The 22,963-nt window shown below is 33.9% G+C and overlaps 1 long non-coding RNA gene across 7 annotated transcripts; it reads left to right on the forward strand.

Annotated features, from left to right (window-relative positions):
- On the forward strand, nt 1–14,500 carry LOC114416993. Of its 7 annotated transcripts, XR_003667689.1 has the most exons (11): nt 1–435; nt 525–595; nt 836–901; nt 999–1,054; nt 3,134–3,229; nt 12,014–12,308; nt 12,393–12,611; nt 12,706–13,720; nt 13,801–14,042; nt 14,125–14,292; nt 14,365–14,500. It is a non-coding gene; the product is annotated as an uncharacterized LOC114416993 (long non-coding RNA). The 7 variants fall into 7 exon arrangements; XR_003667686.1 differs by having other exon boundaries at nt 525–901; nt 13,798–14,042; XR_003667683.1 differs by having other exon boundaries at nt 525–901.
- The last annotated feature ends 8,463 nt before the right edge of the window (nt 14,501–22,963 follow it).

Consider the following 22,963-nt stretch of genomic DNA (forward strand, 5'->3'; position numbering starts at 1 on the left):
TCAAGCAAAACAAGAATATAATGAACATTTTCTCAAACCCTGCCCGTTTTGGTATGTGATTTGACTAAATCTTAGTTGTTTGTGTAATTGATTTTTTCTTTCTTTCAAGGGAACGTATTTATGAGTACCAAGAAAGGACAATAGGGTTTGAGCGCGCGGGGGTCAAAATTAATTCGGCTTTTTAATTTAAGATGAACAACATCAGTTTTTTTTAACAAAATCGATGTTAACCTCAAGTGGTTAACTGATCGGTTTTGTTAAAAAAACCGATGTTGTTCATCATAAATTAAAAAGCCGAATTAATTTTGGCCCCCACGCGCTCAAATCCTATTGTCCTTTCTCCCGTGTCGTTGCTCCTTTCTCCTTCCTCTCAACTGCGCTGCCACGATTGAAGCTAGCATTGTCGCAAAACGAGTTCGTCTCTGCCGCAAACGAGTTCGTGTGCTAACCCTACACAAATATTGTTTTGTTTGAGTTAAATGCAAAAAACATCAATACCCCTCCGTTTTCATTTGTATTCTCAGCTTTGATACATTCCATTTGTGGTTTTTCCCAATTCCAAAGTAGTACGAGGTTGTCATCAGCCCTTTTATAGGTAATGTTTACTGTTCACCCTTTTCAGTTGACACTGCTTATAATTATTGGTTTGCTTATGTTTACACATAGGATTGTTAATCATTAATTTGAGTTTCATCTATTATACTTCTGTATGCCTTGTTAAATTTTATAATTTTAGTTGTCTTTTTTAATGAAATTTCTTTGAATCTGAGAGTGCGATTTTTATGTGTTGTGGTCTGAATTGGGTGGTCTCAATGAACGATTATTGGTTGCAAAGGAGGCATCTTGTGTGTCAGTTCTAGTGTTTCTGTGACACGAAGGATGACACTCCTTTCTCATACTGGTATTTTGTATATTGTTTTTTGTATAGCTTTGTTTTAAAATGCAACAGCAGCTCACAATTATGGGCTCTGATTTTGTGATATTGTTATTTCTTGTAGGTTGCTCTGAATAATTTTGCAGGGTAGTATTATTGTTTGTTCCTGTTCAATTTCAGGTATTTATTTAAACTTTTAAATTTTGATTATAAGTGCAGTACAATAGTTGATTTTGTTGATATTTTTTTTACTAATAATAACAATTATAGAGACAAGCTAGGTTGATTATGTTTGCATCATTGACAACCTAACAAGGACAATCTTGTATGAACCCCACACTTAGCCACCCACTTAGCAAATACAGAGATTGAGCTAATTATGCCTAGACCATAAAAAACTTAACAAGGAAACCTCTCTCTGTACCCTAGACCCAGTCCCCCTAAGATCACACACCATAATGAATTTGACAAAGAAGCAACAACCTCATTATGTTTGCACCTTTGACAACTAGGACACTCTTCTTCTTGTCTGACAAACACCTCAAAGAAACCCTTGAGAAACAACTTTCTGACATTCACTCTCAGTAGTGGGAATGGAAACTTAGTTAAGCTATAGCCCTATCTGTTTCTCACTTTAGACACATCAATGATCCAAGTTATAAGCACCTAGCTTCATTTTTTTAGGCATGGATACTAAAACTGTTGTTGACCTTTTCTACTTTGTGTCTACTCCACTTTTGTCTTAGGAAGATACATTTATTTATAATATGTAGTAAGGTATGGGCTTACAAAATTTAGAAGATAGATTTAGTTAAAAAAATATCCCAACTTGAAAATCTGCTTGTTGTTTTTTGCTTAAATAATTTCTAAAAAAAAAAAAATCCCAATTGGCTGCAGAACTTGTTAAACCACAACATTGACTTATGACTTATCCTCTTTTGAAAACATTCTCTTCGCTAGTACCCAAGGTTGGTCCCTACAAGTGCATGACATTGTGTTAGCTGTTGTAGTCATCATGTTCAATGTTTGGACTATATGGTACTGCAGTGGTTATTGGCAAAAAGTAGCATTTTTAGTAATGCTACTTCAGCCAACATAAACTAGTCCTTCATCTCTAAATTTGTTATAAGAAATGGTCTCCATATTAAGAGGAACCATGCTAAGGCTAACAACATTAAGCAAGTTACTTGGTACCTCGTCCCCTCTGTATGTATGGCTTAAATGTAACAGAGGGTTGACGTATCTTTGTATAGGAATCACAAAGGGGATTTTGTTTCGTGTTTCTATCATAGGTTGGCCATTCAGAAATTGATTTTTTCAAAGTTGATGTAAGCTATTTTAGCAATTGAGATTGTTGTCAGCAGCCAATTGAGCAAAATTTGGGTTGAGTGTCATTCTCTGTTGCTGGTTCAAGCTTTTTATGGTTTGTTATTCTAGGTTCAACACCAGCGTCTTTAAGGTAGTCATCCTCTGTAGTGCCAAATTTCTTATTCGTCTGATTGGAATCTTTGCTGGCAGTTGTGGCAGACTTAGAATCAGATAATCCATTTAAAGCATCACTCCTGCTATATTCCTTATCCTTCTAATTAGAATGTTCAGTAGGACTTGTGGCAGCCTTAGAATCTGATACTCCATCTAAAGCTTCACTTCTAATTTGCTCAATTATGGGCTCAACTTTCGGGAGTTTTATCTCCATGCAATTTTCTAGGTTCACAGGTAGCCTTGTCTCTGTACTAATGCCACTGACTTCATGGTCTAAAGTGGTGTCATCCTTTTGAAGCACATCATTTTCTAAAAATTCTATTTCCTGTTTCTTGATCTCCCTATCACTAGGAACTATGGCATCCAAAGCATATAAATTGCCTTTATGTGCGGGAACTTCCTCATACTCAATATAGGACCAAACCCGTTTGCAACCATACTTGTACTTAACCCGTTTTAATTATTACTTGCAAGGACTAATACATTTTCCAAGATCCCATAAAAAATAGCCTAAGAGGTTAAAAAATGAAAGGTAGTCTTCACTTCAGATGGGCAGGCCTTAAATATCAATGCATAGAATCCTATAACGAATTTAAATGCAAAGAAATCTCATGAGAATATAATCATTCTCTCCAAACCAGATACACCAAAGAACATCATACACAACAGAACAAGTAAAACAAACTTTAGCATGAAATTATGAGTCTGTTATAGCCTGTATATAGCACATATGAAGCATGCTCTTTGTAGACCAAATTTCTTAACAGCTTTTGGCAGCTAGTGCCTTTGAGGAAAGAAACAAATTGCAAAACAAATTGCTACCAAAGACAATATCTAACGACACCAAGATTTGGGATATTCTGCTTCTAGAAGGTTTGTGCCAACACATCATTACTTCACTGCATAATCCTTCAGGTATTGCTGTTTGTATATTTCCCTATTTGACCTTCTTCATTCTGCCTTGATTGGTTATTCTGCATGCTGTGTTTTTGTTGTTTCTTTTGTGTCTATTGTTGCTGCATATTGTTCTGCCTCTTATACCTCTTTGGCTGCTTCAAAGTGTTCTATATTTTGCTCTTCTTCCATAACAGAGGCATTTTAAAAAATGAAATGGTTATACTAAAAAGATTGTGTGGTAGACCATGCTAATCTAACAACTACTGTCACTTTATGCCAGACAATTTGGACTGATAAGTGATAATTGAAGAGCAAAAGAAGATTAGTTTATAATTTAATAACATTCTAGTTTCCAAATAATGCATCGGCGTTAATGCTAATGTTACATCAGAGTCTGACCCTATTGATTGATATCCAGGCTTGTCTGAGTATATGTGCTGCTCGAAAAATATTTTTGTACACTCACCTATAGGAAGTTATTGGGGTAGTAGGATCTAGTTCTATTGGCATTAACTCTAAACCTCGGCCTTCACTTATCATCTTAGCAACCAACTCAATCATAGAAGCTGAACAATTAAATAGACATAGAAAATTAAGCACTCAGTAAAAGAACAAATGGGATAGCATGACAAGTCATAGATAGTTTTGCCATCCCATTATACATCACATTTATTAGCGTAAAGAATAATGCTCCAAAGAATTTTTCTCCATCTTCAACAGTTCCCACTGACATTTTTGTTCTAAGAAACAGAGTAAATGTAATAATAGACATGATTGTTATCTGTGTTGTCTTGAATATATAGACAAAAGAACTGTGGTTCATGAGTAGTGATTCTCTTGAAAAACATGCCTTAAATAGTTCCCAGTTTGTTATACCATACTTGTCTTTCACTAAGGCAGTTGGTTGGGCTTGGCTCTTATCATAGGGAACTCCAAGCTCAGTGGCAAGTTGCTCTCCTATGTCAAATGAACTAAAAGCTTGCACAAATTCTGGAACGGAAACATATTTGTAAGGTTCATCTTTTCTAGACCAATATTGTTGCTGGTCTTTCTTGGATGTTACTTGTAAAAAATCAGCAACTCCTTTTCTCTCAGGACCCTTGAAACCCATGTGTTCAAATAACTCTAACCCATTCTCACGTGGACCTTGATATACAAATTGACCTTCTGAAAGTAGGATAATGTCATCAAAGACTTCAAATGTCTCTGGTACGGGTTGTGGCGTCCCTAAATAATGACTGGTTTAATAGTAATGATTTAAATAACAAAAACCATGGGATTTTTTTTCCTTCGTTTCTTTCACTTTTTCACAGTAATTAAGTTCAGAAGGAAAATCATCACTGTAGAGTCCTGAATGGCCAGTTCACAACTCTATTCGGAGTCATTTCTTTCTGATCACGCGTAACCTCTAAAATATGTTGTTCTTTAAAAAAAAAATAAAAGTATACCAGTCATCATTTTAGGTCGTCACATGTAAAATAATAAAATAAAATGCGGTCGATGAACTCTCTTTCAAATAAAGTTTGTTAACACTTTCTACTCAAATAACAAGATTAATCATAAGTACCTTCATCATCTAAAGCTGTCCAAAATATGGGAGTTTTGCAAAAATACATAGTGACATCCAAAGCAAAGGTATCCAATGTGGTGGCTTCAGCCACATGTATACAATCATCAAATTCCTATACAATAGGTCTACCCATACAAAAACAAAAAGAGTAAACCTAACAGTCTGTACTAGATACACCCACCCCCAAAAAGTATATAATCCTAGTCTAAGGAGCCGTCTGCTATGATGAAGAACCTCCGCTAGTCGCTATCCCTCCAGGATCGCTCTCCTCCGTAGAGTCTGCCTCAGATGCCGACATGACGTCCTCAGGAGAATCCACCTCAGGGAGTCGGTCCTCATCACCCTCTAGAAAGTCAAGAGCATCCACAGCAGGCTGAGGAGGTAGCTCCTCTAGGTCCTCCTCGGGGTCTTCCTCAGATGACGTCACCTCAATCACTTGGACTGGCTCCACTAGTAGATATGGAGTAGGTGTAGGTAATATCCACTCCACAGTGCGCTGAAGCGTGCGTGCTGGTTCCTCTGGATGTACCAACGAAGTAGCCGTGAGTCGGATCATGCCACGGAATCGGCACCTCGCATTGCCTTCGAGGGTCTCCCAAACTCCCCCTAGGCACTCCATCTCCACTCGGTCATGGATGAACTGCGCTGCCATCACGATCTACAAGAAATAAAAGAAAGGGGGTAGACTCTTTCACGAGAGATCTAACTACAGTAGCAACACAATGCGTCCCATAACCAGTACATGCAATTAAAAGTTGTGCCTCAAGGCTTTTCTTCTCTGGTAATCGATTACACAACATTGGTAATCGATTACCAGAGGCTCAACTCGAGTTACACAGCTTCAGAACATGAAAACCTGCAATATGCAATGTGTAATTGATTACACATAACTGGTAATCGATTACCAGTGGCCTGTTACTCTGTGTAATCGATTACACAGTATTGGTAATCGATTACTAGAGGCCTCCACAACATACTGTCTCCATTTCTAAGCCTGGTAATCGATTACACAACATTGATAATCGATTACCAGAAGCCCTCTCACGTTCCTGATCCCATTTCTAGGCCTGGTAATCGATTACACATCCTTGGTAATCGATTACCAGAGGCCATCTTAACTTCCTGCCTTCATTTTTAAGCCTTGTAATCGATTACCCACCCTTGGTAATCGATTACCAGAGGCCATACTCCAAATATTACTCAAAATCCATAGCTGGCCAGCCACCACACAAGCCTCCTTGCTTTGTGGTCTTTGTTCTTTTATCGGTTGACTGCCAGGAGCTCGCCTGTTTAGGTACGTCATAGGTTCTCACTGACTGACTATGCTCGGGTTGGGTCGGGATTGGTCAAGCTTGGTTTTGGGCAATAGCACCCCACCTGACGTCCCCAAGGTCTCCTGACCCCCGCGACATATCTCCAGGTACCACTCTGTGGTCAACGAATAAAAGTAGGAAGTCTCACCCTTCCACACTTCCTCACTTCAAGCTTGTAGGATTATGGGGTACCCGTCACATGTGGTACTAGGTGACGGTCGGGCGATGGTGCAAGTCGACTATCCACATCCACAAATCACACATAAATCCACCATCCCCAGTTGCTCACCTTCAACTGAGCTCATGTACTCCCATGTAGCCCTTATCCTCGTTCCTCTCAACACCGGGTCCCCATCAATCCCTCCAAGCTTCCATAACATCCAAGCAATCTCAACATCCAAACATCATGAACTATCAAAACCAAGCAAAAACAGGGCAGAGGCAGAAAACTCTGCCCAAAACATAAACCAATACCACAACTTTTCTTACTCGAATACCCCAGTAACATTCTCTTCGTTCCAATTCGTTCACCGTTGGATCGACTCGAAAATTTTACTGGAGATCCCTAGTACATAAATCTACATTTTGACCGTTGGGATCTGCTAGAAAACGTCCAGAACTCAATATGTACAACTCTTTCCACAACCAGCCATGCATAAGCATTTTTTGCACAAACACAAAATTCTGCTGCACACTTAAACAGCAAAATTCTTCATATAAGTGTAGATTTTCGAAATCACCCTTGCCCTCATCCAAATTTGCCCAAATTGGATCCTACAAGTCCTAAATCAAGTATAAATCATACCTAAACCAAAGACAAGCTTCAGACCAAAGCAACTCAAAATCTAGGTATCTAAAACCCCTCAATTTAGTGGATTTTCAAGGTTTGAGAAGTGAAAATAAGAACGGGGTAATTTTGGAGCAAACTCTCATCTCACACAAGTCTATAACATTAATCTAAACTTGCTCAAACTGGTTTTACGTCGAAAACTCTACCGAATCAAAATTTGACTCCTCAACACCCAATTTACCCTAGAAATGGCTCTTGCCTTCACTTTGGTCACTCATTTTCCTCCTTTGCACAGCCCAAGCTTTCCCACAGTCCTTAATGACATTTCAAACTAGTATTAACTCACTCTAACCTCCAATTACCACTAAATCCAGATTTGGCTTTTCAAATCCTCAAAGCATCACACTTTTCCACTCATATCACTACATTCTCACTTTTAAACCCTAGGTTAACTCTACCCTTCATCTCTATCAGTTTTCCATCAGCCATTTCAGCACACAAGCATCACAAGCATCATCATAAAAACCCTAAAACAGAATGGGTAAGCTTGACTTATACCAAACATGACACATTTAGCATGCTTTCATCAAATTTCTTCACGAATAACTATCATAAGGCATAAACCTAGTAAAACTACCCATCATATCTCCCAAAACCCAATACCCACGAAAATTTATGTGAGAAGAAGTCTACCCAAACCTGAAATGTGAAGTCCCAAAATGGAGAGGTGCGCTTTACGACTCCGAAAATGGCTTCCTTTCACGATTTGGAGCAGAAATGGTGTGCAAAGGTTGGAGCTTTGTTAGAGCTTCAATGGTGAGGAAGAAGAAAGGAAAAAGCAACGTGAGGGAGGGAGGGAGAAAAGCTTCTGAATTTTTGGGCTGAGGGAGGAGAGAGAACGTGGCTGTTTGATTTAAAAAGGCTTCTTTTTTTTATTTTTTTTATTTTTAAAAAAGGTATGCCACATGTCTCCTTTTGAGTGGAGCAAAAAGGGCCCACTTTTTCTCTTGATGTGACTCATACCCAGTCACAAGAAGAGAAAAATCTGACCTTTTGAAATGCTAAAATCATGCCTCGGTTTGCATGTCATTTCTCTGGTTCCAGTCCCTCGCATTTTCACTGCACCCATCGAGGCCAGTTTTCGAAAGTAAACAATATATATATCAAAACGCTCAGAATGAAACCCCGAGCATGGTTCAGAGGTTGGTTTCATTAAATTTTAAGTTGCACGCAAAATGATAATTTTTAGACTAATTAATTGAGAATTAATCTATAACTATCCAGTTATGGATTTCTCTTCTTTAATCGGCCTAACCCGCGTATCTTTCCCCCAATATACCTACTTCTATATATATATATATATATATATATATATATATATATATATATATATATATATATATATATACACTGAATAATACTTATATATAATCATTCAAAATGCATCGTTTACAAAATTCCGGGTAGAAATTTCCAGGATGTCACACGGGTTATAGAAGCGAAATCACAATGGTTACGTCCATTAGATGAACCATTTGCCTCATGAACTTGCATATCTGAAAGGTGGTGGAACTGTCTAATCCTGTTGATATTTCATCCATAAATACTGCCTTTGTCGGTCCTACCAGTATCTCCCCTACACACAGTTACAATTAAAGCATATTTATAACTAATAGAAAATTACAAATGCTTATTTACAAATCATTAGTTGAAAAGTTTCTTGGTTGTTATAAGATTATGTACCACAAGTATCCAGCCTTATAGTTAGCACTTTATTATTTTTATTTGAACCTCAAGCATACAACATGAGATGTTTAATTATTGGATGTGTGATATTGAAACTTTGGTTTATTAGTTATGCCTTCTCCTAAAAAAATTAACCTGTTGTTACTCGCTTCTTCTGTCCACCAGAGATGCCTCTTCTCATCTAATCTCCAACCACAATGTCGACACAAATATCCAATCCAAGGATCTTTCATAACACGTTCAAAGTGAATAAAATAGAAGCATATAAGTAATATTCATTTACTTTGAAGTAGAGACAAAGAGAGACACCAACCTTGAGTACATAATCTGTTACCAAATTGGTTTTTTGACATGACAATGCTATAACCTTCATGAATGCATCAATCTCAGGGTCTGGCTTTATTCCTGCTTCTCTCTCCCTTCTTGACAGTTCCACTAATGCTTCATACCTAATATCAACACCTAGACAATATCCTGAAAAATCTAATGTCTCTCTCACCATCATTTTTCCATAGTGAATGTCGTGTTGACTGATATAGGCACAGGTTTTTTGTGGAACAAATTCATTTAGCTCATGGCCACAGTAAGTGATCCTCCTAGATACCTGATCACATCTCAACATAAAGGTCACTTTATGGTTAAACAAAATACTCATATGATGATGAGGAGATATGATTGAAGTAAACTGATTTATAAGTAGAAAATGAGAACAAACCCTTAAATCACGATCAAGTTTCCCTGCAAGCGCCAAAAGCTGTAGTTTCATCTGTAAAACAAACAGAGTTAAAGATGTTTATTGTGCCAGTTTAATTTGTTCTTAAGCTCCTATTTAAGTATAGCAATCATGTATCTTATGGTTGGACATTGATGCCATATTTGTTTAGATTTTATGCCATATAAAATCAATCTGGCCAATCCAAAATAAATGCTTATAGTATTTGTTGTTTGGTTAAGATGTTTAGAATTGATTCCTATTAGGAATGAATTCTATGGAAATAACTCAGCAGTAGCTTTTGCAACCAAGAAAATTCGTATTAGGAATGAATTCTACTAGTAATTTACAATTTTCCTCCTTGGTTGTGCATGTAGCAAAAATACATGATGTTGTCTGTGATGATATCGGACCCAAGACAGCCAGAAAATGACATTGATGTTTATCTAAGTCAATTGATTGAAGACCTGAGAAAGTTGTGGGACGAGGGGTTTTTAGTGTTTGATGGGTTTTGCAAGGAGACTTTTGAAATACGTGTAATGCTTTTTTGTACCATTAATGACTTTCCAGCATATGGGAATCTCAACGGTTACAGTGTTAAGGGTCATCATGCATGCCTCATTTGTGAAGAAGACACAAGCTACATACAATTGAAACATGGTAGAAAAATAGTGTACACTAGGCATCGTCGTTTTCTAAAACCTCAGCGCCCTTACAGACGATTGAAAAAAGCTTTTAATGGAAGTCAAGAGCATGAAACTGCGCCGATACCGTTGACTAGTGAGTAGGTCTTCTAGTGGGTTGAACACCTGAATATGGTATTTGGAAAGACCCCAAAGAAGGATAAAAGTAAGACTTCATATGGAAGAAGAGGTCCATTTTCTTTGATCTTCTGTACTGGTCTGATCTAGATGTTAGACATTGTATTGATGTTATGCATGTGGAGAAAAATGTATGTGACAGTTTCATTAGGACGCTCCTTAACATTCAAGGCTAGATGAAAGATGGTTTGAATACCCGTCAAGATCTAGCTGAGATGGGCATACAATCGCAGTTGCATCCAATGTCTGATGGTAAAAAAATATACTTGCCTCTAGCTTGTCATACTTTGTCTAGAAAGGAGAAGATCAATTTTTGTCAGTGTCTGCGCTAGGTCAAAGTCCCACAAGGATACTCTTCAAATATTAAGAGCCTTGTGAAGTTGAAGGAGCTTAAGCTGGTAGGGTTAAAGTCTCATGATTGTCACGTGTTGATGCAACAATTGTTAGTTGTGGCCATACGAGACATTTTGCCTAACAAAGTCAGGTTAGCCATAACTCGCCTGTGCTGTTTCTTCAATGCCATATGTAGCAAAGTCCTTGATCCTGTCAAGCTTGATGACCTGGAAAACAAGGTGGCAATTATATTGTGCCAGTTGGAGATGTATTTTCCTCCTACTTTCTTTGACATCATGGTTCATTTAATTGTTCACCTGGTCAGAGAAATCAGATGTTGTGGTCATGTTTATCTGTGTTGGATGTACTCGGTTGAGCGATACATGAAGATCTTAAAAGGGTATACCAAGAATCAACATCATCCGGAAGCATCTATTGTTGAAAGGTACATTGCAGAAGAAGCTATTAAATTTTGTTCAGACTACATTGAAAAGGCTAAACCTGTTGGCCTTCCTGAGTCTCGACATGATGACAGAGTGGGTGGTAAGGGTTCAAGAGGACTGCATGTCATCACTCCAACTGTAGAAGATTTGTTACAAGCTCACTTATATGTGTTGAACAACAGTAATGGAGTTTTTCCATACATACTTCAGCATGAAGCTTTAGTCAAACAAAATAATCCAAAAATGTCAAAGAACTAGGTGTTGAAAAAGCGTAACAAAATTTTCTGTGATTGGTTTAAAGATACAATCTTTGCTGATGAAAGTGCCTCAGAAACATTAAGAAAGCTAGCAGATGGGCCTAAAAGAAATGTTATAACTTGGAAAGGATACGACATAAACAAGTATTCCTTTTACTCAAAAGCACAAGACGACAAAAGTACAATGCAAAACAGCAGGGTCACCCTAAGGGTTGAATCTCAACACTTCGCATGTGCGCATGATGACAATCCCTGTGTAGCTTTCATCCCTTACTTTGGGTTCATTGATGAAAATTGGGAGCTTAACTATGTCAAATTTATTGTTTGTGTTTTCAAATGTAAATGGGCTGACAACAACACCGGTGTGCGGATGGGATGATGTAGGATTTACGTGGGTAGACTTAAAGAAACTAGGTTACCACAATGACCCTTTCATCATGGCAGAACAAGCTAAACAAGTATTTTATGTGCAAGACCCTTGTGATGAAAGGTGGTGCGTGGTTCTACACAGGAAAACAATTGGTGTTAATGTAGAAGATGACGATTCATACATGAACACTTATGTTAGTCCTTTGTCCAGAAAAATCACTCCTAACATCGTCGAAGAAGAAGTTGATGACGTTTATGCTAATCATAATGATCATGATGAAGGAGAATTAATTAATATCGTCTAATGTAATTTTCTAATTATGTGTTTTATTTTGGTAAATTGATTTACATAACTCATATAGTGATTTTTGATAATGTTAACTAACTTAGGTTTTTCTGTTTAAAGGACCATGGCTACTTCACCTGCCTCGCCTCCTCCTCCTTCAGACACATCAGCATCTCCGTCTACCGTGAAGTGGACACGCAAAGCGACACGGCTAAGATCGTTGGCCACTAGACCACCTGGTGTAGAGAGATCATTGGTCAACGTTGATCCTGCTACTGGCAAGGCTGATGGTCCCCACAAGAAGAAATTAAGAACATATTTGGGGATTCTCGTGCGTGATAAGGTCGACGTGACATACGAGACCTGGAAGGAAGTCCTTGCTGCTCAGAAGGAATTGATATCGGAGGATATTTAGGTATTTTAGTTTTCTTCTTACATTTTTTTAATAGCCAAAATTAATAGTTTACTTACAATAAAACCTAATTTTTTTATTTGTCAGGCGGAATTTGAAATCCCTGAAGCTTCTAATAGTAGGACAAAGAAGAAAATTCTTTAGAATGTCGGCGAGAGGTGGCGGCAATTTAAATCAGACTTGACTAGGAAATGGGCCCCTGCAGCCGACCAGGACGGTGTAGACGACACTGTCTGTCAAAAATACGACATTTGCAAGGAGAAATGGGTCCAGTTTTGTCAGACACGCAGAGATCCTTCTTGGGAGGTATGTACTTTGTCATTTTAGTTGTTTTCCACAAAAGATTCAGTTGTTATGATTCATTGTAGTAATTTGTAGCATTAATGTTTGATTTTTTCAGGATATGCGGAAAAAGGCACAGACCATCCAGAAGTAAAACACTTCCCCTCACGTGTTGTCTCATGGGGGTTATGAATATTTAGAACAAAAGCTAATGGCTGAGAAGACCAAAAAGAAACTGGAGGAAGCTACCCAGTCTAGAACCACTAATAGCGTCATTGACCTTACATCTCCCATCAGACGCCACGTGAAGTGGAAGATGACCCGCACCAAGAAAATTGAGCAGATGACATTTGAGGCAGCAAAGGAAATCGCTGAGAAGATTGTAAGTCATTTTCAATTAAGAATTCTAACTATGTTTGTTTATTCTGTGAATGCCTAAGACAAATATATTTGTTCTGTACAAGATTCATTGGAGGAGCAGGCATCACAGGGATCGTGCGTCCCTCATGGATGTCAGGATGTCCTAACTACCATCATTGGCCAACCAGACCACCCTGGCTATGTTCGTGCTGCTGGATCCGGTGTCACCATCAAGCAATATTTCAGATCAGCTCCATAAACGTCCCGCAACTTTTGCTCCCTGCCTCCTGAAGACCTATAGTAGCTGACCTAACAAATCAGGGACCAGCTAGAGGAGTCGATCACAGAAAAAGTGACTCAATAGCTGATGGCATCTTTCAGCCAGATGCAGTCCCAGTTTCAATCCCATATGCAATCTTAGGGACTTGCACTGCCTCTAGAGCCTATGGTTGTTCCCTCAGGTCCTCGTGTCAGCATAAAGGAGAGTTGTGTTGATCCATCAGGGAACGATCCTGAGACGGATGACTCAGACAAGTGCAGGTTGTACATCGAAGCAAATCCTCCCTGCTTGGTTGCCCTAGGAAGAGTTTATGAGGGATCAACAATTCACAACATTCCTTTGTTACCTGGCCATGTGAAGGTTGGTGTTGAGGAGGTTAAAGATGCACAGGCTCCCGTTCATGTACCCACTGATGAGGTTACCTTAGTGGGGGTAGACACTTAACACCTTCCTTGCTTGACTGACACATCTCGTGAAGCATTTATCAGAACAAGTATTTTACTTTGATTATATGTTTCTTTTTATTTCAATTAATTTATTCAACGTAATTATTTAACTATGTTTGATCAGCAGGCAGCTGTTTCTCCAGCAAAACCTCCACAAAGGCCAGATCCTAATTAAGGTTGATGATCCGTTATATCTGATGACATTGACCATCCAGAGCTTTTCTTCAAGCTTTTCCATGTTAATTGGGATGCTACCGTGTTCGGGGTGTTTAATCCAGACTTCCCATTGTACATCAAGCACGAAGATATCTTCGAAATCGCACACGGTGGTCAATGTCTCAGCATATCTGTCATACAATTATGGATTCTGTAAGTCAATTTAGCTTACTGTTAATTACCTAAGTTATTGCTTTAAATTCAAACATAATTAACTTTGTCTTAACAACAATAGGCATCTGACTAAAACAAGTATGCGAGTGGGGAATTCCGATGCGTATGGATTCCTCGAGCCATAGTCTATTCAGAGATCTGGACAATTGTAGTTTGACTCTGAAAGTTACATCAAGAGTTGAATGTAGAGTTTAAAACGCGATGTCTACCTTGGAGCCTACTTAAATGGGTAAGTCAAACAAAACAACTGAATTTAAATAATGTATACTACTACAATAACCCATATTCGTCTCCACTGCAGCGGACACTGGCAAATGGTGATCATTCTGTCCAAGGAAAACCTTGTTGTCTGGTTTTGTTCCTTGCATAACAGACAATTACCTTAAGGGAATAATTAACAGGTCAATGCTGTTTTCAATACATTTGCATTGACATTACTCAACAACATCAATTTTTAAATGTTCCTCGTATTCAATAGTGCTTTGAAAGGACTTGATGATACTCCACAGCCTAAATCCAAGGCTACTGCTACGTGGATTATCGTTAAGGTACGTGATTTAAATAAAACTTCTACTTATATATACTGCTTATGTGTGTGTACAGTAATTGTAGTTAATGTTTAATTAATATCCAAATTTCATTATGTATTTAGTGTAATAGACAAAAAGGAAGAACTGAGTGCGGCTATTACGTCATGCACTGAATGTCCACCATCATCTTAGGAAGTTTCAGGAACAACTTGGAAACAATAATTGTTTATTTCAAACAAACTTGATTTTCTTATAATTGGTATTACATTATTAATTTATCTTTTATTTGATCATGCAGTATTTTAACGATGCTAGACCATTGGAGCCAGAGAGATTAAAGGCGCTTCGCATCCAGTGGGCACAACATTATCTCCGACTTAGAGATAAAACTTAGGATGTTAGGAAAATTAGGATGTTAGGGAATTCATTTTAGCTTACTTAATTAGTTTACACTACTTGGTTTACATTTTTACAATTTGCTATGTCATTTGAACATTGAATGTTATTTATTGATAGTTCTTAATAAATCATTTATTCATATTTATCAATTCATAGTTTATTGTAGTTTTCTGCTAAAAACTGCTTGAAAGCAGAATGCAAATGATGTTTATTGTGAATTGTGGTCTGAAATTGCTTTTTACAGGTTAAATTTTGGGTTTTTTTTTGTGAAAACCGAAAGTGTATATAAAAAAAAACTTAAAACAACATCGGTTTTTTTTTTAAAAAAATCGATGTTAACATACAACTTAACATTGGTTCTTCCATAAACCGATGTTATTTACGTATATTAACATTAGTTATTTATAAAACCTGATGTTAATCTTCAAAACATTAACATCGGTTCTTATAAAAAACCGATGTTAACGTATACGCTAACATTGATTTTTATATAGAATCGATGTTAAAGTTTTTAACTTAACATCGGCTTTTGTATAAGAACCGATGTTAATGTATAAGTTAACATCGGTTTTCTAGAAAAATTGATATTAATGTGTGCGTTAAGATCGGTTTTGTATGAAAACCGATGTCAACGTTCAACATTTATACTCTTATTTTGGTGTAGTTCTTAATATATAACATCGGTTATTTAGATCATCGATGTTGGTAGTTTTATGTTAACATTGATATTTGAAAATCGATGTTAATCATAATACTTTTAACATCAGTTAAAAACCGATGTAAAAGATCGTAAATAATCGATGTAAAAAACATATTTTCTAATAGTATAAAGTCAATGCTAAAGATCAAGAAGGTAATGATAGACCATTGGGATACATAAGCAAGGATAGGCCTAAACGGATTTCACACAAACCACTGAAGCTTATAGATATATTTCGTGTAGTGAGTGTACTAGCCATTAGGACTTTCCATTCCTAGAATTCCCTTTGAGCTTGTCACAACAATCTTTGATCACAAGATTTAGGGTTGCTTTGTATTTAATTATGAATTATGAAAATTTCAAAAAAGTAATTCTTTTGATTTTTATTAGTTTTGTTTTCTTGGAGATCTGATATCCCAATCTCAAATTTGATTGGGAATCATTAGCTTATAATAGCTTACAGTTTGATGTATCATTTATGCATTTCTTCTTTATTTTAGGCTAGTTGTTTCTTTCCGCATCCCATAAAAATCAGGAAGCACCTCCTTTACAGTTTGGAAAGGATTTTTCAGAATGTAATTTTATTTTTGGATTAGTTTTTTCAGAACATAAAGGAATTGTTTCTTAAATTTTATGGAATGTAAAAAAACATTAGCCTTTTATTCTAACTTGTCCAGGTCAAGCACATAGCATTTTTCTTTGGGTAACAAGACTTTATTTCAAATATAAAGAAAATAAGGGATAAAGGGAATTTAATGTTGATAAAAAAAAGAAATTTGATTAATGTATGGAGCTAACAAAGTGAAGGTGTGTGTGTGCACTACTACAAAAAGCAATTTTAACATCGGCTTATTAACATCGATTTTGTACAAAACCGATCTTAAGTTAAACGCGGTGACATATTTGTAAATAAAGTATCTTTCTTAACATCGGTTTTCCAAAAAACCGATGTTAATACATACACGTTAACATTGGTTTTTTAAAAACCGATGTTAACTAATGATGTTAACATCGGTTTTTAAAAAACCGATGTTAACGTGTATGCATTAACATCGGTTTTTTGGAAAACCGATGTTAACATATCATACGTTAACATCGGTTTTCCAAAAAACCGATGTGAATATAAACTTTTTTTTAATTATTTATATATTTTGAAAAAAATCATATATTGCGTTATTAATTATATTTTAATTAAAAAATATAATAATTAATAAACAATTATAAATTCAAAAGGTAAACATTAAAAAATTAAACTAAATTTTTAAAATAAATTTCGTAATTTTAATTTTATTATTATTTAATCAACAAAATTTGACCAGACTTTGCCATATTTTTTGTTATTTGACTAAATAAAGTTTTTTCTTCACTTCTTAAATGACCAACATACAAATGGAGGTGAAATTTAATATTTTGGTTATTACCAAATGCATTGTGTTAAGAGTAAATAGTGGATACTACTTAAAAAAAAGAGTAAATAGTGTATGTTAATAATTTAATTTTTTACACTAATATTTAATAATAAATTATTATGTACAATTTTTTCTCATGTTAGTTATCCTAAAAATTGTAGTAATAATAAATTTTAACTAATGAATGATATAAAAAAATTATATGGTTTCTTTATAGAAATTAAAATCTTGCGTAGCTTTTTTTTTGTCAAAGATCGGTCTAGCGCAAATGTCCAAATGTAGTGTGTGACTACTACCCAAGTAAGTGTAGGGTCGGATTGATTAATTTTTTTTATTCGTAAAAATTAAACATAAAAATATATAATAACTGTTCAACCAAGAAAAGAAAAAAAAATAATTATTTAGTCAGATCTCTTTGACCGATAAAATAATTTATTTCAATGGACATATTTCAAAATAAATATAAAATCATTGTTATTTATAAAAAATTCTAAAAATTAATTTAAGATATGATTCTTGCATAATACTACATACATGCCGTTAAAAAGATACATATTTTAAAAAATGTGATTATATCCCATGAAAATTAATCAACATTATAATGATTAGCTAAAAAAGATCCAAATGTTTTAAATTATATTGAGCTTTATAGAGTCAAAAAATTTAATTATGATGATTATTTAAAATAAAAAATATATACAATTTATTATATAAAAAATAATTGTTAATAATTAAAATGCACTATGCCTTGTATTTAAGAATTTTTTTAAAAATAATCTTATATTTTTAAGAACAGAAGAGGAAGTATATCATATTAGTATTTTTTTTTGGAATTATTATTTTCCATTTTTTTCTATGAAAATTAATTTAATTAAAAAAATGTGTATATTGTGATATTTATATAGAAATAATTTTCAATTAATTTGTAAAGAAATATTTTTTTCATTATAAATTGATTAATTTAATATTTCTTTTAAAAATTAATTTTTAGTTTCTATAAAAATTAGTTTTACTAAATTCTAAATTAAATGGGACCGACAGTAAGTCTTATCAAGATTTTTTTTCTATACTATAGTCTAGTTTTATCATTTTATTGGTAAGAAGTGTAAATGATAATTGGCGTATGAAAATGTTTTTTTTTAAATAGTATCTTGTTTTATTGTAATTGAATAATTCATATTATATACATATTCAATAATTGTATAATTTATTTTATGCACGCATTTTATATAATCAGTGCCGGCCAGTATGTTTTTCTTATTTTCTTAATTAGAAAATGCAAAAGACATTGATATTATTTTCTTAATTTTATATAATTCATAAGTTATAATTTTTTATTGTTGGATTATTTTCAAATTGATATAGAGGTAGTCAAATTCACCACCAACCTCTCATTGCTTGAATAATTGCGTTGGTCTTTGACATTGGGATATTTGTTTTGATTTTAATTTAAACGAAAGGCAAAAATAAATAATTAGACCTTTCGATGGCGACAAAATATCTACGATGTTTCGTACTTTTGGCTGGGTCATATTTACTATTTATTATTTTCTTTTATATGTTTCGTACTTTTGGCTGGGTCCCATTTTTAAAAATAATCTTATATTTTTAAGAACAGAGGAGGAAGTATATCATATTAGTAAATTAATATTCTAGGGTGTGTGCTTTGAAAGAAAACGAGAGAAACAAACATCACAACAATATTCTAGGGTCCTTTTCTCCGTCTCTCACATGATCGTCCTCTAGCTTCTTCCTCTTTGTCTTCTTATTGGTCCTTCAGTTTCATTTTCCTTATTGGATTGTTGTGGAGTTTGGTCGGATCGAAGCTTTCTTCGTTTCTCTCTCTTGAAGAATCTGGGTGTGGGCGTGGCAGAGTCCAGAAGAGTCCAGAAGAGTTTAGCGGCGGCGTTGGAGTTGCTTTGGACTAATTCATCTCTCATCTTAAGCTTCAGTTTCTTGTTTGATAGAACCATTCTACTCTCTCAAACCCTTGACAGACACAGTCACAAAACCAAAGAAAGTGTTTTGGGGAAGACGCAAACAAACGACACCGTACATTCGGAGGGTATAACTAACAATGTATTTCTTCTTTTGGGCTTTGAAATGCCTTTTGTCCATTTTTAAATTCATAAAAACTTTGACCTGTGCATATGTAATCTATTTCATGCATACAATTGGTCTTCCTCATTTTGATGTCCAAATGCAGGTTGCAATTTGAGACAATCATTGGTTTGCCCTCTTCGATGCTAGGTTGGCTTGTATGCTATTTCTGTGTTAAATTTGGTATACCAAATCCTTTGCAGATTGTATTTGTAGGACATATAGTCTAAACTGAAAAATATGCCAAAGTTTTATTTTGAATCACCAATGGTCATGCCAAGTAGAGCAATGCTAATTCATTTGACAGTCTTCTAATCATGCATTTATTTTAATCTTGATCCTTCCAGGCATGGGTCACACTTGGCAGAGCACAACTTAATTTTGGTGAGCCTGATAATGCTATTGAAAGCTTTGACCGTGCTTTAGCTCTCAAGGTTAGTCTATGTTAAAATAATGAATGTTTTAATAAGTTGACTAACTTACAGCAGAACAATGTTTTAATAATCCAACTCATGAATCCTTGATTAACGCAAGATCTCAACCTGTTATGGATTGTCTTACGCATTTTAATTATTTTATCATAAGCTTTGTGTTCTTCAAAACTTGAGACCAAATATAATAATATTGATTACAAATTAGTATTAATGTTAATATATAAGACAAATTAAAAAGCATATTTGACCGTGATTATTCTTCTTATTGGCCACTATTCCTATGTTTTCTCTTGGGCATGTGATTGATGTACGTGACCTATATGGATCACGTTCCATGAATGACCCCAATGGAATTTTCATCACTTTCATTTGGACACACCCCATAAGTGTAGATGGTAATAGTGAGTATCAAAGGCACACACAGGGGCAAGGAAGGAATTTTCATTTACTGTTTTGTAGATATGATATCACTTTAGATCCTCTATCTTCATTCATATTTTCATAGCTTCCCAGTAATGTTGAAAATTTTAATTACCTGATGCTTCGATGAGTTAGTCATCTAGATGGTATGCTTCCCAGTAATGTCCTTTTCACCTTCACTCATATTCATTAAATATATTGTTGTTATAAAATCTAGTTGGTACTAGGCATAAATTTCAAGTGTAGGTGCTTCAGCAGCCTCAACCTTATGTATATGATTAATGTTAGTAGCTATTCTCTTTGTTTTGTTATCTAGTCACCAGTCATGGGTGCTGTTTAAAAGTTTTATAGTCATAGCTAGGCATAATTTATATGTAGAATTTAATACAATATAAATAATTACAGTCGTCTTTATTTTTTAACTTTATGAGATGTATAATTAACGATTAGAGTTTACAACCCCAATAATTTTAGCATTTCATTTATTTGTTACATCATTTCACTTTTAATAGATAATAAATTAATTTATTTGATGAATTTTACTATATACATACACTACTACAAAAAGCAGTTTTAACATCGGCTTATTAACATCGGTTTTATACAAAACCGATGTTAAGCGATTTTCCAAAAAACCGATGTTAATGCATACACGTTAACATCAGTTTTTCAAAAACCGATGTTAACTAATGATGTTAACATCGGTTTTTCAAAAACCGATGTTAACGTATGATATGTTAACATCGGTTTTCTAAAAAACTGATGTTAATGCATACACGTTAACATCGGTTTTTAAAAAACCGATGTTAACTAATGATGTTAACATCGGTTTTTCAAAAACTGATGTTAACGTATGATATGTTAACATCGGTTTTCTAAAAAACCGATGTTAATGCATACACGTTAACATCGGTTTTTAAAAAACCGATGTTAACGTATCATACGTTAACATCGGTTTTCCAAAAATCGATGTTAATATAAACTTTTTTTTTTAATTATTTATATATTTTAAAAAAAATCATATATTGTGTTATTAATTATATTTTAATTAAAAAAATATAATAATTAAGAAACAATTATAAATTCAAAAGGTAAACATTTAAAAATTAAACTACATTTTTAAAATGAATTTCGTAATTTTAATCTTATTATTATTTAATCAACAAAATTTGACCAGACTTCGTCATATTTTTTATCATTTGACTAAGCAAAGTTTTTTCTTCACTGCTTAAATGACCAACATACAAATGGAGGTGAAATTTAATATTTTGGTTATTACCAAATGCATTGTGTTAAGAGTAAATAGTGGATGCTACTAAAAAAAAGAGTAAATAGTGTATGTTAATAATTTAATTTTTTAAACTAATATTTAATAATAAATTATTATGTACAATTTTTTTTCTCATGTTAGTTATCCTAAAAATTGTAGTAATAATAAATTTTAACTAATGAATGATATAAAAAAATTAAATGGTTTCTTTATAGAAATTAAAATCTTGCGTAACTTTTTTTTGTTAAAGATCGGTCTACCGCAAATGTCCAAATGTAGTATGTGACTACTATCGAAGTAAGTGTAGGGTCGGATTGATTAATTTTTTTTATTCGTAAAAATTAAACATAAAAATATATAATAACTATTCAACCAAGAAAAGACAAAAAAAAATAATTGTTTAGTCAGATCTCTTTGACCGATAAAATAATTTATTTCAATGGACATATTTCAGAATAAATATAAAATCATTGTTATTTATAAAAAATTATAAAAATTAATTTAAGATATGATTCTTGCATAATACTAAATACATGCTGTTAAAAAGATACATATTTTAAAAAAATGTGATTATATCCCATGAAAATTAATCAACATTATAATGATTTGCTCAAAAAGATCCAAATTTTTAAAATTATATTGAGCTTTATAGAGTCAAAAACTTTAATTATGATGATTATTTAAAAGTGAAAAAAATTTACAATTTATTATATAAAAAATAATTGTTAATAATTAAAATGCACTATGCCTTGTATTTAAGGATTTTTTTAAAAATAATCTTATATTTTTAAGAACAGATGAGGAAGTATATCATAAAGAATAGAAAAATTATTGATAAATACCTAATATGCTAACAATACCTAGTGAGAGAGAAAGAAAAGTAAAAAAAAAAAGTATAAATGTTATAGGTAATGAGATTTGAGATATGCAGAGATAAATAAGAGATATTGATTAGATATATATAAAAAAAGCATAAGTATCCATGTATTCCTGATTTTTTTTTAATTTTTATTTAAAAACTTTGATTATAGAAAAATAAATCAAATATTAAGTTGTATATCGATAAATTGTTGGTCCAAATAGTAGTGAGTTAAAGTAAGATTTTGGATTTGGATCTTGTAGATGAAAAAAAACATTGTTGGTCCAAATTTCTTTGACTTTATTATGAAATTTGATTTTTTTAGAAGTCGTTGGGCCGGTGACTTTTTAGTTTTCCTTTTTTTTTAATATGTTTGAAATAGAGGTCGTAGAATATGTAGGGATTTCTTTCTTTTTTGAAATAAGTATTATTAAAATAAAAATTTATTTAATTTATTTAATATGATTATTTTAATATTAAGGATAAAATATTTATTTACTAATAAAAGGTAAGAAAAATGCGAAAAAGAAAGAAATAAATCATGGATAAACTCACGACTTCAAATTGGAATTAAACAAAAAAAAATGAGGTTGCAAGGGATTTCATGACTTTGGTGAGGACAATTTTTTTTAAGAAAAGGAAAATTAAGAACATTCTAATTTAATTTTTACAACATAGATTTTACTGTGCAAATGTGGTTTACCAATTGTTTAGATTAATAAAGAGAAAAAAATTAAAAGGAATGAAAGAAAACAAATAAAAAGTAAAGATAAATATAG

The sequence above is a fragment of the Glycine soja genome, chromosome 6 (genome assembly GCF_004193775.1).
Source record: "Glycine soja cultivar W05 chromosome 6, ASM419377v2, whole genome shotgun sequence".
Taxonomy (NCBI): domain Eukaryota; kingdom Viridiplantae; phylum Streptophyta; class Magnoliopsida; order Fabales; family Fabaceae; genus Glycine; species Glycine soja.